Raw genomic sequence first — 23442 nt, forward strand, 5'->3', positions numbered from 1 at the left:
AAAGTACTTTTATTTTGATCTGTTGAACCTGGGTTCAATCCAGACTAATGGGAGTAAAATCTCCTCTGCTGCTGGCTGGAACCGTTTTATGTGAAATGAGTTTGACCTGTTTCAATCTAGTTCCTAATGGGTGGGGGCCCCACAACACAAAGCTGCCCCTACATTACAACAGTGATTACACTTCAAAAGTACTTCATTGGCTGTAAAATGCTTTGGGGCGAGCTGAGGTCATGAAAGGCGCTATATAAATGCAAGTCTTTCTCTCTTCTCTAATTGACAATTTTACTCAAAGGCCACAGGATGGCTGATTTGAGAAATGGAAAGCTGCCACAAAGGTGCAGTAGGAATATGCTTCTGAGGTAGGGTACATAATTGGGCCAGAGTAGAGGGAAACTTTAATCTCATCTAATCATGTTATAGCTGACCTGGAATGTTAGAGGCTGACATTAGGTACATGAAATGGGAAAGTGTTCCATTTCCCAGCACCCTCATCTTGATGAGCACAAAATTCACTGGATTTCACTAGAAATTGGTCAGGGTTTGAACACAAATCCCAGAGCTGATAGGGCACTGAGCTGAACCAACGAAGGGAGGCACTACTGTAGCAAGTACTCCTCAAATTTAAAAAAAAATCAACTGTTAGTTAAAGATTGGTAATAAAAAAAATTGAATCCCATCATTTGGTACTTGCAACTCTGGCATCTATGCTTCTAATTATAGGCAAACTGCATTAACACCTCAACTTCAATCCTTGGTCTTTGCTCTAAAAGCAAACAGGTTGGAAACATCATTGTCTTACGAAGAGTGAGATTTATAACAATACGTTACATTTTTAAACTGAAGTAATTGAGCCACTGTCTGAATAAGTGAAAGATGATACATCTGACATCAGTCAATTTTTTTTATTCGTTCATGGGATGTGGGCGTCGCTGGCAAGAGCGGCATTTATTGCCCATCCCTAATTGCCCTTGAGAAGGTGGTGGTGAGCCGCTTTCTTGAGCCGCTTTCGTCTGTGTGGTGAAGGTTCTCCCACAGTGCTGTTAGGAAGGGAGTTCCAGGATTTTGACCCAGCGATGATGAAGGAACGGCGATATATTTCCAAGTCGGGATGGTGTGTGACTTGGAGGGGAACGTGCAGGTGGTGTTGTTCCCATGCGCCTGCTGCTCTTGTCCTTCTAGGTGGTAGAGGTCGTGGGTTTGGGAGGTGCTGTCGAAGAAGCCTTGGCGAGTTGCTGCAGTGCATCCTGTGGATGGTACACACTGCAGCCACAGTGCGCCGGTGGTGAAGGGAGTGAATGTTTAGGGCGGTGGATGGGGTGCAAATCAAGCGGGCTGCTTTGTCCTGGATGGTGTCGAGCTTCTTGAGTGTTGTTGGAGCTGCACTCATCCAGGCAAGTGGAGAGTATTCCATCACACTCCTGACTTGTTTCTTCCACTTTCTGTGTGTCAGGATACTGATCTATGACTAGTAACTTCCAAGTGCTCAAGACATGGGACTTGAAGCTAGAGCTTCAACACACTGGCCCCAATATTTACAGGGCGGTGAGGAGGGAGCGAGGGCACCTGTCAATGGCTGGGAAACCCAGAAATAAGGGAAAGACGGAGGTCCTGCCAAAATTAATGGCAGGACCTCATTAGAATTTTTTTATTCAGTTCGCTGCTGGGTGGGAAAGCCTGCTGTACAAGGCCGCAGCCAGGAACCGGAGAGGGAGGAGGGAGGGAGGGAGAGATCGCGGGGGGCGGTGGGGGGGAAGAGATCGAATAGCAAGGGGGTCGGCAGATCGCGGGGGAGGAGGTGAGATCGTGTGGGGAAGAGATCACGGCGAGGGGGGTCTGGGCATCGCGGTGGGGATCGGATGATTGTGGGGGTGTCTGAAAATCGCATCAGGTTTGCTCAGTGGGCTGGGGGGAAGTATTCCTGCTCCTCCTGGCCCAGAAGCAGCGTTAGAAAAGCACTTACCTGCTGGATCCGGCCGTTCTCGCCTCCTTTTATCTACCCGGTTCAAGAAACCCATGCTGGAGGGGTTAAATCCAAATGGCTGACAAAACCTGAGGCACAAAGCCTTGTAGACATATTATAATTACCGACCTGCCTCTCAAGAGAAGGTTACTCGCCTGATCCCCAACACCCCCCCCCCAGTTAAACTGGAAGTAGGCGCTTTCGCGGCAGGTTGGGGTCGGATTTCCCATTTTTATCACCTTAACCCCTCCCTAGCCTTCTCCTGCCCATCCTGGTTAAAATTACCCCTACTGTCTCACAGAAAGGCAGACAGACAGTGGTTTTGAATTTGTGGTTCATTGTAGGGAGGCCCTGAGTGGAGGTCTAGTACTACCTTAGGGTTGCCAACCCTCCAGGATTATCCTGGAGTCTCCAGGAATTGATGATTAATCCCCAGGACACTGCTGCAAGCAATTCAGGAGAAAAATCATCGGGGCACTGAAAAAAATTGTGCTTTTTTAATTTTCTTTGAACACTTTCATTTATTAGTTATAAAAATATTGGAGATGGGAAAAAATGATTGTTTCACGAACAATCAAGATTAATCTAATTGGGTAACAAAGAGACTGTTCCCTTTCCAATTGGTGTAGGAAGGCAGTGCGCCTGCATGATGGACCAATGGCGGGAGTGTGGGGGCGGTGTGGTTCGCGGCGGGAGGTCATGTGATGAAACCTCCAGGAAAACACCCACCCAGAGTTGGCGACCCTGTACTACTTACAATGAATGAAAAATTGGAGAGGGAGTCACACAGCGTCCTCTCATTCATTTCTTAACTGGTGGCTAAAAAGCAATTACGGCAGAGGGCTGCAAGTTTCCACCCCGGCCTTGGTGAAGGTTCATGACAGAAGAGTGGAAAAAAGGAGGGAAAGTGATAAAAATAATTCCCCTAAAAATGTTGGATTGCTTTATATAAAGATTAGAACTGCAACAAAATAAGTTATTTTTTCCTGACAAACAAAAAGTGGAAGAAAAAGAATTCTACTTGATTTTAAACAAATGTATACATGTAAAAGCTTTCACAGTTAAGGTCAGTTTTTATGTATTCACCTGCTGACCTTTGCTCTTTGGCACTGGGTTCCTGCCAATCACAGGAATCTGAACTTGGGAGAAATAACAAAGGTCAATAGTGCAAGTGCAGAAAGGCACATTCCTGGAATTGATATCTGTCATGCAAACTCAAATGGCTTCATAATGAAAGACACAAGAATGAATTTAGGAAGAAGTTAGGACTCGCTTAACTTAATGGCTAAAGAATCATTCAAGGGAACTTCAGGAAACAGGACCTCCAAATGGACCAGCCGACATATCACCTGAAAAGGAACGAAAACGGAGTTTTAAAATCTTGTGTATGTTATTAGACAATGTTTTTAAACATTCAGAGCAATAAACAGTGTTTCTTTATGCTCCAAAACTACAGGATCCTGGCAGGGTTTCTGAATGGAGTATTATCAGGTAGGATATTTTGGTGAGGGTTGTCAAAATGTAGGAAGTTTAGTGGGACTGGTTCACCCCCCGAGATTTATGGAGGCTCACCTACCTCTATAGAACACAAAATACAGGACCTTACATGAATGGAAAAAACATCCTAACTATGCCAGATATTGACAATTATGTATAAGTGCTTCGACTATGAATGTCTCGGGCCTGTGATGTTTTGAAAACCAGGAGTGTCTGTTCTTTTTGTCTCCATCACAATTACAGGAAATAGGCCAAATCCAGAGACAGACAAGAATTTGGCTTAGTAGTTTGCCCTGTGGTTAAATTGGCATTGATATCTGAGGTGAAGCAACGTGCCAAAAAGGATGCTAGAACGCTTTGTTTGTATGCGTAGGGGTTTGTGTGTGTGTGTTGGGGGCGGGGGGTGGAAGGCTTTTTAAGGAGTGGATTACTAAACAGACAATCCCTGCTACACATAAGAGATGAGCGGACATTTTTTTAAGTAAGCGGTGTGACAAAATCTACTGCTGGCTTAGGTTTCTTTTGTAACTTTAGAAATAAGGTTTACTTTAAATAGTTTGTTCAGTGTCTCATGTGTGGTCGCTGGGATTGTGGTATAGCATCAGTCATCTGGATCTACTTGTATCCTTGCAATCTAAGATTGCAAGGCCTTTCACACAATCCAAAAAAAAAGCCAAACGCTGAATTAAAACCGTAGATCATCTACTGAGCCAGCAGCAGCGGAGGAGGCTTTCACTTTGCTGTCCTGTGGTTGTGGTTTCAAGACCCAACCATGTTTAACACTGGAGCCTGTGAGCAATTCTGTTTCCAATTAGCTTGAACCTCATTGGGCCCAGTCCAATGAGACTACTCAGTTCTCAGTAGTGGTTCCTGGCAGGGCTATGGCCATTAAGATGATGCCTGAAGTAGTTGGGGAACTGAGTTATGCTTCTACCATCCTCCAAGCTCCATTGTCTGCAGAATTGGCTTGTTTCGAACAGGAATGGGCGAACAAGTTGCTCAATTATTATCCCGAGGCCTGGACATCCCATTCATTGAAAACAAACTGGTTCAGCTTCAGCACAAAAGCAGTACCATATTTCCTTACAGTTGGGGCAGGGTGTGTGAAAGAGAAACATTTAAACACACAGAGAGAAAACAAATGACAAAAAGAGGAAAATATGATAAAATTTCAATTTAATTTAAGATCATTCTTTCAGAACGATTTTTTAAACTACTGGTGTGCTGAGGATGAGTTCACTAGTTGAATTGTGCTCTGCTTCCTGGCGTTACTAATGAGTTCACTTATCTATTGGCCTCCCCTTCCTGTTTTGATGAAGAAAACGAAACATGAAAGACCTGCTTTTTTAATATTGAGAAACCAAGGTGAAGGGCCAAGGCCCATAGCGTAGGAAGCATCAAGGTTGAGAAGATTAAAAGCTAAATTTTGATTAATTGATGACAGGCTTGGATTTTAAAAGCCTGAAGATTGCAGGAGGAAGGAATGAATGAAGGAGTTGAGGAGTTTCAGCTGGGACTGAATGAGTAACGGTAGGACACTGCATGATGAGACTTGGTTTTAACACAGTGGGAATGTAGGAAGGAGGAGAAGTGTGTAGAATAGGGTATGTGGAGTTTTGGTGGTATGGAAGGGGAAAGTTGAGAGGAGCACTGCCCATAGTTGTATTGATAAAATAGAGAAAGCAAAGACAACCTCTGATGGAGAGTTACGTGGCTAGAGATGAGACAGCAATCATCTATTAGACAACAAATTCCTTATATCATGTGCAGGAGTGCCAGAGAGTTGATTGAAGCACCTCTTCAGATATGGGAGCAGTACTGAAGTCTTGGACGCACTTGGACTTTACAGAGTTAAGAGTTGCTGAGAGGAAAAAAAATGTTGGCATGGAAGATAAAACTTGGAGGCACCGTTAGCAATGGAAGAAATATGGATGTTCTTGACCCTGAGAAGAGTGTGCGACCAAGAATGTACTAAGGATAGCAGCTGCTGGTTTGACTTTTGAGACAAAGGAAGTAACTGTGACCTTGAAGAATAGGAAGAAACAAGGGCCTAGAAATTCAATTGAACTGCATCCATTTTATACCAAATCCAGAAAAAAATTACTCCAACAACTCTATTCCATACATGCATAATAGTTAACAGGAATAATTAAGAATCACCCTTGTGCAACCACTTAGTGTCAGTCTTCTGTGCTCATTACCTATCCTAGTGCTCCTATGAGGTGTATCCTCTGTGGCTGCAGCTTGGGAGATGGAAGGTTGCTAAGCTTCCATTGAGGACATTTCAGATGGCTGTGCTGGATGACCTCGAACAGCTCTGGCTCTTGGGGGCCTGGCTTCAGACTTGGGCCGGGGCAGTATGTACAATCTCCTTCTGCAAGAAAGAAGGGAGTGTGTTAGTGACAGCTTTGTGAGCTTTTTTGAGAATGTACCTGTCATGGTTTAATAGTGCGCTTGTATACAAGATGTGAGGTGTGGGGAGGTGAGGCTTGCAATAGTGGTTAGAGTATGAGTTGCAGCTTTTGTGTAGCAGGAGAGGGCATTGGAGTGAACTGTGGTGTTATGGTTGCAGGAGAGTGAAGGGAGGTGGAGGAGGGGAGCGTTGTGAGTAGTGGTGCTTCAGATGTGAGGAGAAAGTAGTTGAGGTGCGAGGTAAGAGTCTTAGCTTAACAACTCTGGTGATGTCATTAAACTTTTTCTGGCATTGAAGCCATGTTCTTGGAGCTAAGCTCCTGGCATTTATCCCCTCAGCAACCTTCTTCCCGCAGTTGCCTGGAGGGCTTTCTGCCTCATGGGGGGGAAGGAGGGCCTCCCTTCTCCAGTCCACCGCCTGGGCTCCGATGCTGCATCTGAGAACCTGGGTGCCCCCTCTGGGGCTCTTGCATCCATTGTGAGCCATTCATCGTTTCCCTGCTGTCTGCAGCCACTGTGCACCTCTCCTTTAAGAGCTCCTGACTACCTTTAAGTGGCATCAGTGAAGCCCGCTTTCCCCGCCACCCCTCCCTCCCCCCCCACCCCACCTAAACAGGCACGCAGTCAATAAGCAGCATGGGTCGCACTGGCTGCATGCCTGACCCATTATAATGAGCTGCCAGCATAAAGTTATCCGTGCGCTAACGTGAGCAGGCGCCTGCAGCGTGGGCCTCATCCCCTGCGCACCCGTTTCTAGCGCGATCGAATTTCTCGGCCACGATTTTCATTGAAGCCTGAAGGAAGCTGATGAATGTAGAATGGAGCAAAAGAGTGGATAGGGTTGGATGATGAGTGGAGCATTATCAACTACAACGCAGAAAGAGCAATTTGAAGTGAAAGTAACTAGCAATGAGCACAACTTTAGTGAGAGATATTGGGGGTGAAGTTGATATTGGGCAGTAGGGCAAAATGGGCATTAGCGCATGGGCAGCCCATTTTACATTCCTCTCCATTTTCCTTTCCATTGACTTCAATGGAGAAGAAAATTGAGTGGATTTTGAAAATGGGCTGCCGATGAGCTATCGCCTGTTTTGCACCAACACCCAATAGCAACTTCATCCCCAGTGAGTGCAAGGTGCCAGACCCACAAGCAAAGTCTTTGGGGGCCATTTCATCTTTCGGTGGTGACGTAAAGCAGGCGCTATCAGATCGGCCAGCCGTTAAACACCCCGTCTGATTCTCCTTAACATTGAAGTCGTGACATTTGTGCCCATTCTACGCTATCGCCAAAAGTTAAAATGACCCACTTGAAATGTTTTTAATCTTTGTGGAGAGTGGTTCTTTAGTGCTTATTTTGATTGTGTAGGGTTAGCAATACATAATAAAGTGCTGTTCATGCTTGAGTAGTCTTATTACTGGCCTATTAGTAGATCTCCTTTCTGTATCAGAATTGAAACCGCACTAAGGGAGGCAGGAGTTTCTCTGGACCTGTAAACAGTCTAAGGATTCATTCTCATGAAAAAAAACTTTCTTTTTCCGTACAATTTTACCCTGATATGAATCTGTCAAGAGAATTACAGAAATGAATATTTTTTTCCACAAATTAAATATTTTCACATTTGTTTTCTCAACGTTTTAAAAATACTGAACATATGAATCTAGAATTGACTGTTGTTGACATTTGCAAACATTTATTTGATATTCCGCTATCTTCTATTTTAATAGAGGCATGAACCCATTTAATTTTAATGGATTGATTCCACAGTTAAACTAGTGGACAGAGGAATGTTGTACAAATGTAATAAGTGTTTGTTGATTATTATCAACAAGAATAATTTCCAGGCTACAGGGATAAAAATCTCATACTGAAAGAAATGAAACAATATCTTAATCAGCTGTGGTGTTGTGGGCCAATTTATATTTTATGCACTAGGATTAATTTCTAACCAGCAATCCAGACCTAATTGCTGGTTAAAACTGCCTGACTTTTAAAATTTTAATCTTTAAGATATAGATACAAGTCTCAAAGGTTGATGTCTCTGAATGACAAGCCTTATAATCCTAATTAGTACAGCTCCATCTGCCTGTCTGGGTTTGGGCCTGTCATAACAGGGAGGGAAAATTTTGTGGTCTCTTTGGTATGTTGTGTTTGCTGTCAGCTCAATTTAGGGCTTGGTTCCTACATGCAAACTGTTATTTTCTCAAAAATCTCTTTAATTATTTTTTCACCGGCATTCAGGGATGTGAAAGGTAAGATTTGTGTTTCTTTTAAATTATTATTGAGGAACCTACGTGAAGGTCCATAGGGCAGGACATCATCAGGGTTGCTCGTCTCCAAATCACACACCATCCTTAGATATATATCACCTTTCCTTCGTTGTCACCGGGCTACCATCCTGGAATTGTCTACCTAGCATCATCACCACAAGGACTGCAGTGGTTCAAGAACAAGGCCCACCCACCACCTTCTCAGGGCAACTAGGGATAGGCAATAAATGCAGCCTTACCAGAGTTGCCTACATTCCAAGAACAAATTAAAAGCCCTGACAGTGAATATTGGCAGGCCATTATATGATGACAGTGAGCGTCACCATTGAGCACAATCCAGTGTTCATCTAATGTCCACACTCATGCACTTTCCATCATGGATTTGAATAGTAATCAAGTACAGGATTTCTGGCTATTTTTTCCCTTCTCTAGCCCAGGGACTCTATGGCCAAATGTAGCATCGGTACTGCTGCACTGACTGAGATCAAGGCCTAAATTTTAACCTGGAAGAACGGGTGGGTTGGGGGCGGGGGGGCAGTAAAAATTTTTAAAAATCTGCCCCCAACTCACCTCCAACCCACCCACTTCCAGTTTTAACAGAGGTAGGTCGAGGGGCGGGCGACCAGCCCACTCTCAGGAGGCAGGTCGGTCAATTGAAGCTTTCAAGGAGGCTGAAGACCTCCATTTTTACAGCTTTTTTATTTTTAACTCCTGGGTGCTGGGATTCCCGGGCCTTCTACTTCACGCCACATGAGAGGAGGCGAGAAGGCCCAAAACAGCAGATAAGTGCCTTTATCGCACTGCCTGTGGGCTCAGAGGTGCAGGAATGCTTCCCCCAAGCCTAACAAGCTTACCTGCAGTGACCCCCACCCCCCACGATCTTTGACCACTCCATGATCTCGGCCCCCCACGATCTCCGACCCCCCTCCCCGATGACTCCCAACCCCGACAGCCCCAATGGCCTCTGACCCCGACGACTTCCGACCTCTGATGACCCCTGACCCCCAACGACCCCCTAGCCTGACACCACCCCCCCCATGACTGACCCCCACCCCCCACCCATCTAAGACTTACGTTCTCGCATCCCCATCCTTCCACTTCTCTCGTCCGACTGACAGCCAGCCTGTTCGGCGGGAAAGTGACAAAAAAAAATAAAAGATGTCCTTACGCCAAAATCGTAAAGAAGTCGGGGAAACCTGTACTTCCGGGCTTCCCATCAGGAATTCCCCCCCCCCCCCCTCCTTCCTGGCTCTGGGTTAAAATTTAGGCCCAACTAACCTTTGCTGTTCTGTATGTTCAGTACCACACTAGATAGTCCACTTGTCCATGAAGTTATTGGGGGAAGCTCATATACTAGCACTGCTGCAGAGGACTCCGATACAGGCTTCGAGGGCCCAGGCTACCGAAGAATTCTGCTGGGCATATACCAGGTGCACTGAGCAGCTCACCAGCGAGCTTGCACAAAATGGCTCAGAGCATGGAGGAGTCCAGCTCCAAATTGTGTTGGGGCTTCACGCAGAGCATGGAGACCATTCCATCAATCATTGAGCGAGTGGTGAGCTCCACGTACATGACAGTGACATCAACCATGATGGAGTCTCTGCTGACAGTTCTGACAGCTTCCAAGGCAGCTCTCATTGCTGCCATGGAAGGTCTGAGGGCCACGTTGAGAGAGGCATCCAGAGTGTCACATCACCCCTGCTTCTATTCTGGATTTCATATGACATTGGATTACATCCCTGATTACCAGTGTGTGTTACTTGGTGACTTATAACTGCACACTGAAACTATTGAACACAGAGTTGTCTGTCATGGATTCTGTTTCATTACCTTTGTCTAAGAAAAATTGGGCAGGAGGGAAGATTATTTGTGAACAATTTACATAGCAATAAAAGTTGACTTACTGTATTATCACAGGCCGAGGAAAGTCGACACAATCAGAACTCAGAATTTTCTTTAAATCTTTGACAAACAAGATATGCAGTCCACATTGGGCATTCACTCCAACATAAAACGAAGATTTGACAAAACATTTTGAAAATAGTAAAGTCAAAATAACTCTTCGACTTGAGCAGACAGGAGAAAAAGGACAGGAAATCCACAAATGTTGGCTATTGAGAAGCCTCAGCAATGAATTCGTCATGTAATGAGGTTTATATAAAAGTTGGTATTTAAATTGCATTGCACTGCTATGAATTACTCAATTTGTGGCACTTATCAAGTAATCTGTGAAAGGAGAGACAGCTCTTACAGTTCAAAAATGTGTGCAAACAATTTCAGAACGCTGCAATTATAGCATAACATGTAAGTGAAAAATATATTTCTCAAGGTTGATCAAAAAAAGGTTTAATCTAAGATATGAATTTGAAAGCCAGAGGAGCCGCACACTCAGACAAAAGGAACAAAGGATGGGTGTTGGTAAATGAACCCAATATTTTTTTTAAATTCATTCATATGGTGACAGTTAACCAAAGATTTTGATCCCCTGCTAGTTTAGGGTCAAACTGTGGCAGACGTAATTTATGTTATAATCCTTTAGGTTTTTCTGACAAGCAGTGAACAATAGGGATGCTGCTCGAGTGAAATAATAAGACGGTGTTAAGGATTTACCAAACACCAAGGAATAAAATGAAAGCAGACGACCTCACAGACATACAGCTATTACTTCCAGATCAAGGGCTTGCCATAAAACTGACACACATCCATGTATTAACAATTGATCAGTTTGCCCCAGTATTGACAATGTACATCACAGTATTAGGATATAGGTTCCAGCCCCGAGGGGGGCAAAGAATCATTTAATTTCTGCCTGTGGAGAGGGAGAGGGAGATAACATTCACCACAAGCGCAGTGTCTTGAGAAGTCCACGTTCCGTGTTTTTTCAGCATGTCGACAAAATTGGATAGGATTCTCCGTGAGTGAGTCAATATTTGCAAGCGGTCTTCAGGAGTGTGTCAGTATTTTTGCCCCACCCTCCCCAACACAGAAAACTATTGTATTTGGGAATGTTGTTGGATGTGAGGTGGCATTCATTTTTTAAAAAATGTACAGCTTTGCTACTTTGGTCAGCAATACCACCACATATCTATTTGCTAATTGTATTTTAAGCTATGTCTCCCATTGATTGAAACCATTTGACTGGCATAAAAATTGGGCACTGCCCACTGACTATTCACTAATTTTACATTTTCCTTGTATATACTCAGAATTTTCATCTAGCTTATTATAAAAGAATGCAAACGCACTGGCACAAATTGAGGAAAATGAGAACTTTTAGAAAACATGCTTGCATATTAAATTTACTTATCTGAATGGACAATGCTTAGGATGGCGTTAACCTATATTTATACTCACCTAAAAAGGGTGGAAGGCCCATATGCATTTAGTTGTTTGAACCTCAGTTATGGAACACAATATTCGCCTTTTTTAATATTCCTCACAAACTGAAATATTGAAACATTCAAATATCCTCCCTAGTGCAGTAATTCAATGTTTCAGAGATCATGGTATCAATCTCAGCATTCAACTGACACTCATAAGCCCTCTCATTGTAGGTTTTGCCATTCCTTGGCTGGGCTACTAGTTGGAGTACCTCATGATTGCAATGTTTCATGGGATAGAGATAGATAGAGACAGCATCACAAATCACTTGCCCTCCTGACAGAAGGGGACTGTGCAAATACAGCCAGAAGGAGCAAGAAAACCCTGAACTTCATAGCCGGTGTGTTGGAATGTTAAGGCTTTAATCGGTCTCACAATCTTTGGATGACAAAAAACATACTTTAGATAAACTTAATCAAAAACACATCACTAGCGTAGCAAAACAGGATGTCTTCCTTTTTGTCTGCCTGTTTAAACAGAAATGACTTTGGGGCATCTCTTTTCTCATTATTCAAATGAGCACGATCAGTTGGCACAGCACACAATGGGAATATAGTGGGATTCCTGGCTTCTGTAGATGGCATCTAAGAGATTTTTCCCAGGGGTGGAGATATGTGAAAGGGCATATCAGTTTCCATCAGCCCCTCATTCCATTTCTGACCTTCTCCAAATGCAGTTCTCAGGCCACATCTAATTCTATTCTAGTAATGTAGGCACAAACGCCTGCATCCGATGAATTGTGAGTTTTTCCCAGGATGAGCGATGACTATGTACATTTTTCATTAAAAGCCAGGATGGGGGAAGAGACTAGCCCCTTTCACAGAGTTGCACAGTTACTCCAATATGTGGATATCCTTAAACCTGTATTGTTTAAATATATTTATTACCTTAAAAATGTGGCTTAGGAAGACAAGCAAAAAAACTTCCCTTTAAGATATATTTTGTACGGTATGTATAAATACAGAGCAGTCGGTCTATTGGTCTTTTGTCATGGAACATGTTTATTAAACCCTTTTCCAGTCAATTTAGCTTGAATGCTTCTTGAGAGGCCATTGCTGTTGTTGAATTCTCAACAGTAACAAAGTAAATTAGTAGAACCATTTTTGTCTTCATTCTTTCCATTCAAATAGCCTAACTGAATGAGTTATATATTTAGTATGTTTGCAATCCAAATTCCATACGTGGTAATTTTCTACATTGCAGCATTAACACTGGAGCTGGGTTTTTTTAACGAAACTGCTGTCTCTGTTTCGAACAATTTTTTCCTCAGGAGCTACTTGATGCCATTTGGCAGGGATGACTTTAGGGTGCGACAGACTGCAGCTTTCTCGTTTGCAACCTTGGCTTCCTATTCAATGCCAACCTCACTCCTTATCCTCTCCATCAAAAAGATTACTTGCTTCCACCTCTGCAATATCACCCACCTCTGCCACTACCTCACTCCACCTGTTGTTGAAACCTTCATCCATACCTCTGTCACCTCCAGATTTGACTATCCCAATACTCTGAAGGCTAGCCTCCCATCCTCCACCTTCATAAACTTCAGCTCATCCAAAGCTCTGCTGCCTATATTCTGTCCCAAGTCAAGTCCTGCTCGCCCATCACCTCTTTCCTTGCTGACTTACTATGGATCCCAGTTCCCATTGCCTCAAATTTAAAATACTCGTCCTTGTGTTTAAATCTCTTCATGGCCTTGCCCCTCCCTATCTCTGTAACCTCTTCCAGCCTTATTACAGAATCAAGACTTCTCTGGTACTTTAATATTGCAGCAGGTGACCGTTGCTAGAAAACATGTGTGTGGACAAAGGTGAGAACAGGGCATGGTCAAATACCCCATCAACATCACTGTCCAAGCTCATAATAGTCACTGTGAGGCATTAGAGGCATCCAGTGTTTGTGGAATTGTACCCCACCAAGAATCCGCGTCTTTAGGAGAAAATTCGAGGGAAAAAGTGAAAGCCTGTTTCATTCTCAACAGTAACAAAGTGCAGTCTTCATATAAAAAAAAATCCATATAAAGGTTTCACATTTTGAAATGCTTGATAGATGTTATTGTAAACATTATGACAGAATTACATTCCATTTTTATTTTAAGATATATGCAAATTTGTGGCAAGAATTTCTGTCACAAATTCCACATGACGTTATCCCTTTGGTATAAAGAATTCCTTCTGTAAACTACATTGTCCCTCCCAGTTACCTCACTGCTTTTGGTAACAGAAGTTGGCTTCTGTTGGTTGCTTGCCTGTAACTGTAACTCTGGGATTGCCCCAGATGGTGATGACCTCCTTAGCTACCACCTTCAGCCCTGAATCATCTTATCATCTGTATATTTTCAGCTGTATCGCCAATAGAAATAGCTTTATTAAGTTTTTTTTTCTATCTGAAAAACGCAATTGTAGCACAGAGGTAATGTTGCAAAGGAACAAGATGTGAGATGAGTAGAAGGATACATTTGCTGCTATTTCCATTTCCAAAGTGGCCATTCTTCATTTGTGAGTATAGATGGTGAATGGCTCAACAAATAGGCTAAAATGATAATCACAGCCAACAAGGTGATACGACAGGGAATAACAGGTGCTGTGGTTGACATGCAAGACACTGTAGGTGCTACCAAATGTCACCCCCCTCACCTCCACTTTCAAAACAAAGACGTGTTTACTTATTGGTTAATTAAAATATTAATATCAAACTCATTTTGGAGCAATCCCAGAGTTACAGTTACAGGCAAGCAACCAACAGAACCCAACTTCTGTTACCAAAAACAGTGAGGTAACTGGGAGGGACAATGTAATTTACAGAAGGAGTTCTTAATACCAAAGGGATAACGTCAGCTGGAATTTGTGACAGAAACTCTTGCCTCAAATTTGCATATATCTTAAAATAAAAATGGAATGTAATTCTGTGACAATGTTTACAATAACATCTCTGAAGCATTTCAAATGAAGATAACATGAAGAGGAGCTACTTTGGAGGGAAACTAGCAGCAATTGTATCCTTCTACTCATCTCATATAATTCTAATTTGCCTGGGAGGGGATCACAGTCGATCCTGACCCGGTCCTCTCCTTACTCCCACTTCCCTGCAAGAGTCAATCAGGAGCAAGAATCTTAACTAATTTTCCCCCTACCCAGTCCAGGGATCAGCTAACTTAGCACATACCAGGGATCTTTTTAATTTGTATGGCTCAGTACCACATCAGGCAATGTATTTACTCATGGAGCCACCGGGAGCTTTGTTTGTGTTTATATGTCTGTCTACATCCAGGTATTTTTTCCATAGTCAGTCATACAGCAGGAGATTTGCATTGTCATTAGAAACCTAACAAGGCAGAGGGACAATGCAGCTTCTCCACAGTAACAACGCTACCAGTGTTTTGAAGGGAAAACAAAGAGATCTTCTACTGTTCATTAGAATTCACAGATGCACTGAGGAAAAAAGAATCAGAACCAAGCAAAGATGCAGAGAATTTAAGGTATCCAGTGTTTGTAGTGTCTGGGTGTGTATTCTATAGGCCCTTATTTTAAGTATGTGATTTCCAGCAGTTTTGTAATTCCATGTACAAAAGGAACAACAGACAAGGTGAAAGGGAAAAGACAGTTCCAGGTCAGGTGTTGCAAGTATTGGAGGATGTTGCTGATATCAGAGGTCGGAGATAAGATCTGTTGTTGATGCAGGCTGTTGATTTGGCTGTCATCAGACACGTTTTGCTGTAAAAGCTGGTAATTAAACTGTTAACTGTGTCTTTTCTTTTGAATAAGGTTATCATTACTCCCATCAATGCTGTCTCTTAACACAATGACAAATGATTGCTGAGGGGTCATATTGTTACTCATTTTTTTTTTAGCTTTCAGCTACTCAGAAGGAGTCTAATACTACACAATACTCAATGCTGAAAAGTACAGAAACATATAAAGAATAAATACATTCTCAGCGTGCATTTGTTTTGCTGTCCATTTATACAGAAACAGTAAATCAAAGGTACAGTTTTTAGTTGTTTAAAAAAAGTTTGTTACTTTCAGCTCTTTTTAAAGTGATTAGCCTGACATTTCTACAAATTATTTTCCCAACTTTGCCAGCTGGTTTCCATAGCCGAGAAATTACTGTTGGTGATATTAGCAGACAAACACTTAATGTATTTGTATAATGTTCCTCTGCTATTTTAACCCAAGCATTAACCCCATATTTTAAGTCATTCATTGACTGCATGAAAATAGTGGACAGAGCAGCAGCAAACACACTTGTCGACTATTACCATCAACAGTAATTTCTAGGTTTATATTTTCTGTTTGCTGTCTATTATCATTAAAAAGCTTCAGTTGACTAATGACTTAATATTATATCTACCCTGTTTGACAGTCCACTGCTCCTTCCCACTGTATCCTTTTCTCCTCCGCTTAGACAGTAAGACATCATAGGCCACATCTCAAGCATGACTTGGTGCTCTTTGTGTTTGGCAAAAAGAGATGTGCTTCTGGAAGATGTAACTGCTTTATCTAACATCCTGGCTTAGAAGTGGCCAAAACGGGAGCAGTCAAGTTCAAATATTGAACCCGAAATTCAAACTTCCAAGACTTGGATGCTTAGTGCTCTTCTTCCACAGATATCCTTTCAAAACAGTTCAGGGTTCCACGTGAAAAGCAGTACTGTATAACTCTGAGGAGCATACAAGGAGCCTCTTAATGGGAGTACTTCTGTGGAATGCACAGTGCTCCTTTTATCCATGCATTTTTACTAAGTAAACACCATTAAGAAAAACAGCTGAAGTGGAGCTATTATTACTGCTCAAATCCATTTTTCAGAACCTCCCTCTGAATCTGTACAATGGATTCAGTCTTAGGGAATTCAATGGTCTGCTTTTATACCGCAATTACCTAATGCAAGCCTGCTGTTAGACTTGAGATTGGTAAATAACTTTCATTCTTGGACACTTATAGGATTCATTACTGCCAATCGGATCAGCACACGTGCCGTTAATGGTGTGGAACAATTGGATAAATGAAGTGTCTGTTTTCACTAAGAGTGTAAGAAGCTTGGACCATAATTACTTATGTGCAGAGTGCTTTGTATCTGGAACTTGTGGCAGGAAATCTTAGAGTACTTCAGTGAACACTTACACCAGCTGTGAACTATTTCCATGTGTCTGTATTATAGGTGAAGTGCAATTGAGACAACGCTGATCCTCTCAGCATCTTTACAAGTATCAAACCTCCGATACGGATTCAAGTAGACTAGTTTCAAAAGACTAGGATTATGCAACCATCAGAATTAATGATGTTGCCTTCTAATGTAAGGTCACAAAGCCTTGGTTCTTCCTTAATGTTTTGGTAGAATTTTTAAGTGACGTACTTAAAATAATTGTCATTAGGGTACATGTGTCAAAAGTTTGATAACAAGGCTATTTTTCATAAATAGCAAAACTGCTAACATTTTCTAATGGAGATCAGGGATATTTACAACCATGGGCTTCTACCTTAAGCCATTTGATAGCAGCAGACACAATACCATATTGCACCAGTAGGCAGTGATTTGCAGACTCTATGGTAGTTGCAGTCTTTATCGAAATACTTATGAATTATACAAATCCTAATAGCTGTGGTAAATTAAAAACCCATACTAAAAGCCCATCTCTTTCCACTGAGATAAAAACTGTGACAGTTTCAGGAAATTAATGGCATTTCTGCAGTATCATAATTGTTTTATTATCACTGCACTGTCAAAATATTCTAATGACATCCCACCTCAATGAGACTACAATAGGATCCAGTTTCAAAACCAAAAAACCTGTCAAATGGTCCAATAATGTGTGAAACAGAAACATTCATCGGACACAGTACAAATAAAAGGAAAAAAATGTGAAGTATTCTCTGAAAGAAAAGTCACACCCAGTCTTTTCAAAGCTTCATTTGAAACCCCCTTCATAGGAGTTTCACTGAAAGTACATGGTATGACAAGAATGTAACTTCAAACAGCTAGCTAGTGACATTAATTGTAGTTAAAGCAATTGGAATCTGCAGTAACATTCATTTAGAAGTCAACATATGAAAACATATCTTAATAAAAAGCTATGCTCCTAATATAGTCAGAACATTAGTCAAGTAATCAGTGAAAAAAAAATACTTGAAGATTCTCCATTGTCGTGACAGGTTTGATCTGAATTTTGTAACCAAGTTTATAGTTTGATGTAAATGCACCAACTAGAAAAGTTGAGACGATATGAGATTAGTTGTTTGATTTTAGCTACTGTTTGTCTCTGCATGTCATTGCCCCCATGTGAATCTCTAGTTTATATCCTGTCTTGCATTATGACCTCTGGGTTCTCAGTTACTGGTACAGTGGCAACATCCTGCCCTGAACTATTTGTTCGGGTCAGACTCACCAATGCAACAGATCATGTGGTCCCTGGTGGACTTTTAAACTGTATAAAATACAACTCCTTTCCACCTTTTGTGTTTCATTTTATCAGTTTATTAAATCTTTCTCTTTTGCACCCCTATGCATACTGTATCTTTCTTATGTTATTTTTTTTAAAAGGGTGAATTTTTTTTGTGCTCATCAAGATGAGGCATGCTTTATGGAGAACCTTTTCACTTTTCATACCCAATATAAGCATCCAAACACAAAGGCCAGCTTTAGAATGGGATTAGATGCACAGTACAGCTCTCCATACTGTTCCCCAACAAAGTGTTTTCATCCCCAACTCAAAGGGCCAGCTTATTGCACCATTGTGGCATCTCCATTTCCCACAAAGGCCACTCTTGTGCCCATTCTAAACTGAGACCCATTTGTAACCACTTTTGCACTGCGGACATGTGCCCACTGGATTAAGACTGCCCAAGCTCATTTCACATAGGGCTTTACAGGCAGCAAAGAGAGGAAGATTTCATCTCACCAATCCAAAACATTTGAACGTTTGACAGACACTGAAAAATGGGCAGCAGTTAGGATTGATATAACAATCTCTGGGACTTACATCACCTCTGCACATCTGTTTCACTGAAATGAATTACAGAATTCACAGAGGAGACGTACTGATATTATTTCAACAATGAATGGGTTCTTTATTTTTTTTTTAAATGGGGTTTATCAGGGTTACTCTTAAGTGGGTGATTGGAATTTTTTTAAACCGCAGCAAATGGCCTCCATCGTGAACTCTATCAGCAACATGAACAGAGGAAATGATGGGTAGCAGCCCATCGAAGCCAAAAGTCTTGGGATTACAATCCATTAGTTAGTAAGTGCATCATTGATGATTCATATGGGATTTCTGTCCATTTTAGCTGTCAGCTGTGGCTCAATGGTAGCACTCTTGCCTCTGAGTCAGAAGGTTGTGGGTTCAAACCCCACTCCAGAGACTTGAGTACATCATCTATGCTGGTGCTTCTGTCTTTATTTTTAATTTACAGTAGACACCTTGTCAAGGTAGTAAGCAGGAAGCATAATTTTATTTGGTTAACACTTCTCTCCATTCAGAAAGATCACACGGGTGTAATAGCTTAAAGATACAAAAAATTTGCTCACTGAAGAGATATAATAAACTGAAGTTTGAGTGGCTAATTTTTGAGGGTATAATCTCTCCTGCACTTGAACAACTGCACAACTGAATAACTCTCATTTGCTGATGTCAAAATATTACAAACAAACACAACTATGGATCTCACCATATTCTTGAAATAAGAATAAATATAAAAGCATCAGGTATTCTTCTGGAGTAACTGGTGAGGGGAAGATTTCCACAGGTTGCTTTGTGTTACTGCACTGTCGGAGGGGCCGTCTTTCGGATGAGACGTTAAACTGAGGTCCCATCTGCCCTCTCACGGCACTATTTCAAAAGAAGAGCAGGGGAGTTCTCCCCAGTATCCTGACCAACATTTATCCCCCAACCAACATTACTAAAAAGCAGATTATTTGGTTATTATCTCATTGCTGTTTGTGGGTCCTTGCTGTGCGCAATTTGGCTGATGCCTTTCCTACATTACAAGTTTCTACTCTTCAAAAGTACTTCATTGGCTGTAAAGCGCTTTAGGATGACCTGAGGTCACGAAAGACGCTATATAAATGCAAGTTCTTTCTTCATTTCTTTCTAAATTTAGTGGGAAGATTTGCTATGTTTGCTATTTTAAATTGGTGGAAGTGTTCTAGAACTAGAGATTGGAGGAAAATTTGCTGTTAGGTCACTAATTCACAGCAGTCAGAGGAAATCTTTCTGTGTCATTTTTAATTCCTACATTAGCACATCCAATAGTGAACCTAGCACAGTATTTAATGCATCTCATGGGATGCAGACATTATGTTTTCTCTACATATCCTGAACTCAAATCTTTCTTGCTGTACTTGTCCAAGCTTCGGAAAGTAAAAGAACTGTTTATATTTATTTTTGATAGTTTTGTGCAAAAACAGTTCAGCACCACTGAAAGGGTTAAACATGTTTAATGAGTTTATTCTGCTACGTTAATTGTTGCTTCCTATATAATTTGGTGTAAAGTGGGGGGGGGAAAAAATGATATTTCCTCTGTCGGATGGAATATAAGATGCAGCTGTGTGTAATTTGGCCAGTACAGCTAGTAAAGTGTTCCGTGGAAAAGAAAATATTCATTTTAAAGGAATTTACAGCCGAAGTACTCAATTAAGTGCAAGAGAAGCCAGATGTTTATCATGTTTTAATTAAAGTGGAATTTGCAGAATTGGTTGCTTTAATAAAGCCTGGGTGATGGGGGCCACGGTCATCTAATCTTGTTGGAAAGCTCTCAGTGAGTGAAACAAAATGTAAGTTTGCCTGCCTAAACCAAATGGAGAAAGTAGCAATATTATAACTTTTATTAAATACCTGTAATTATAACAGGAAACAGGCACCTGCCAATTACCAGATTTCAAGCAGTGACAAGGCTGCTCTGGTCTCCAGGAAGCAGCTGTCTCCTATCTCACATACCGATTGCATTTTATTATATGCTGCAATATTGCACTGGGATCAAATTGCTTCTACGAAAACCGATACGTCACACAGGAATTGGATTGTAAAAATTGAGAGAACGCTTTATAATAAAAGTTAATTAAACATTTTTTTTAGGCCTACGGTTGCACTTTTGCATCTGTGCGCAATAAGACAATTAAATATTATTAGTTTTGTTCAGTCTATTCTGCTGCATAAAAAATTAAAAATTTACATTTCAGGCTGGGGGTGCAAATTAAGCACGATTTACCAAGGATGGAAACATGCCTATGCAAGACCTTCAAACGTGTAGGTTTGTTTTAGGTGTGAAAGAATATACATCGCATATAAGTTGTGTTTGTAACCTAAGTCCATCTTGTCTGAAATACTGCACTTAGAAAGGCTGTTTAATGATGTGCCAGACTTTCACTTCCTTTCCCATTGACTTAAAAGTGTGGAAAGCAATTTGAAGGGACTGAATCAATGAGATGGGACCAAAAGTACCAAGTTATTTGTTTGCAGTGTCTTCTAGGAGTTCCTACTATCTTGAACCCACAGCCAGTGATGTTTTTTTTACAACTTTTAAATGATCATTCGTGGTTTCAGCTAAAAGTTTATCTGATGAACAGATGACAAAGGTTGGTTGGTTACTTCAACTGTGGTACAACGTGAGCAGATGACAGGAGTCAAAGTTAACTCTTTTGCCAGAGGCTATAACTGTCACAAGTAACCACATTTTTCTACTTGCAAAACTGACTGTCAAGACAACTAAAGAAAGCCAGCATATAGGAATGCTGAAACATTTTGCTTTGAACCCTATAACAGGATGTTGATAGTGATTGGAATGCTGAATGGCGAAACTGAAAAATCCGCTAGCTTTTTTCTGGTCGGCTATAAATTGGAGCCCTGTACATTATCAGGTAGAAATCAGTGAAAGTCAATCATCACTTAACTTGCGTAATCATTTGAGTCCACATTCAGGGCAGACACTTAGCATTTGCATCTTCCTTTTTCTTTGGAGCGAAACCTCTAGCTGCCTGCTCCTTGCCGAGTCAGGAATATCTGACTTTCTTTTCAACCGAGTTTGGATTCACTATGTGAGGAGATGGTCTATTCCATAACTGAATGGGCACGATTTTAAAAGGGAAAAACGGGTGGGTTGGGGGCGGGGCAATCAAAATCGCTGTTTTTGGGAGAGGACAGACATCTGGGCTGGAACCCGCACATTTTTGAATGCGACTCAGGCAAATCTGTGTGCGGCGCACAGCAGTCGCCAGGAAATCCCACCCCCACTTAAATCTGGCGGGCTAATAATTAAAGGAGCAAATGTACTTCTTATTACTAAAGGTAGTTTATTTTTAGTGTATTGGACAGCTAAAAAGATTTTAACGTTGCCTGGGCGGCTTTCCCATGGCTTCCGATTCACACCTGGTGAAACTTTAAAAAACAATGTTGCCTGGACCCCTCCGCCCCGCTCTGATCCCGATGTCCGATGTCTGCCCTTTGATCCCGATGTCCGATGTCTGCCCTTTGATCCCGATGTCCGATGTTCCCACTCTAATTTTTGTTCTCCCCCCCCCCATTTCTATCCTAACTACCAATGAGATCTCTCGCTCTCTCTTTCTTCCCCCCTAACCATGTGCAGCTCCTATCGGCAGCCGGCCTGTCAATCAGGCTGGCTGCCGGGCGCGAAACCCAGAAGAGGCTTTGATTGGCCTCATTTAGGATTGTGATCCCACCTACTTCCCTTCTGGGTTTGGCGACCGCAAATCACCCCCCACTCTTCCCGCCGGCATATTAAAATTGTGCCCAATATCTTTAAATAGAAAATAGTTACACCTTCGGATCCTGGTGTCCTTCACTACTTCTTGGTGGCAACTTCCTTGAACCACGAATTCAAATATCATCACCTTTCCCGGGCTGTGTGAGTAGTGAAAGGATCGCTAAGGCCCCTTAACCAATCAGCTTGAAGCAAGCCATTCTGTGAGAACCAGGAAGTGCAGTTCATAGACAAACCGCGCAGACTAAAAACCTGGATGTGCCTGATAAGGTATGATAAATGACATAGAGAAAGTGAATTAGAGGGAGGATAAGATTAAAAGACTGAGATAAAAGAGACAGTCGGAAAAAGATTTTTAAAAAATTAATTAAATTTTTTTTTTAAATGTCCAAAAACTGTTAAAATCAGGAGTAATGAGATTCCACATTTTTAGTGCCAGTGAGGTTGTTTGGCAGTCATTAAGACTTACCATGCTGTTCAAACTTAGTTTAGGCTTAAAAAACTGAGTGTAACTGTTTTGTGGCGATATTAGTTAGTTTTCAGCTGGGCAGGAGAGCAAGTTGGCGCTGGTCCGTTGATTCTGTTGATTGTAGCTGGCGATATCCCTTTAAGGCGAAGCTGTCAGATCACCGGCAAACCAGCAAGAGCCAGTTCTGGATTTCTGCATTTGACTGCGCATGTGCAGTTGCTGTGATTTGTTCTTTGATTTTGCCACTAATAATGGTGAGTGCCATTGGGCTCACTGTTATTTTGAAAGCAATTATTTTTAAGGGCTTGCTGGATTTACACATTAAACTCACCACAGAAAGCTAGGGCTGGAACCTAACTTGTGTAACGACATGGTAATTGTTAATGCAATGCCAATCAACCTCCCTGGCCCAGAAAGAGAACAGTTTAAACTGTTCAATCTCATTCCTGCATGTAGTAAATTGTTGTTAGAGATTTTTAAAATGTCAAATTTTAAATTAAATTTTTTTCTTACTTTTCCTTACTGTCTCTTTTCTCTCTCTCTCTCAATCTTTTCTTTCCTTCTCTTTATTTCTCTTTCTGTATCTGATTTGACCCTAATTCATCCTCCTGTGCCGTCGTTCCTCTTTCTTTCTCAATCCTTAAATCTCATTAGTTAAAGAGTTGCAGCGTTGCTCCCACCGTTCATTAAGGTCCCAGATGCCCCGTTGCCCTCACCAAGCCGTTATCAGCTCGCACTTCCAGCAA

General features: G+C 41.7%; 1 long non-coding RNA gene across 1 annotated transcript in view; it reads right to left on the reverse strand.

Moving 5' to 3' along the window:
* Nucleotides 1-887: 887 nt before the first annotated feature.
* LOC137300141 (uncharacterized) overlaps nt 888-23442 on the reverse strand; it is a 44330-nt gene continuing 21775 nt past the window's right edge. The window contains exons 2-3 of the long non-coding RNA XR_010958032.1: nt 5659-5831; nt 888-3309 (exon numbers count right to left, since the gene is read on the reverse strand). This is a non-coding gene — a long non-coding RNA (uncharacterized lncRNA). The remainder of the gene's footprint in view (nt 3310-5658; nt 5832-23442) is intronic.

This window comes from Heptranchias perlo, chromosome 30 (assembly GCF_035084215.1).
Source record: "Heptranchias perlo isolate sHepPer1 chromosome 30, sHepPer1.hap1, whole genome shotgun sequence".
NCBI classification, from domain to species: domain Eukaryota; kingdom Metazoa; phylum Chordata; class Chondrichthyes; order Hexanchiformes; family Hexanchidae; genus Heptranchias; species Heptranchias perlo.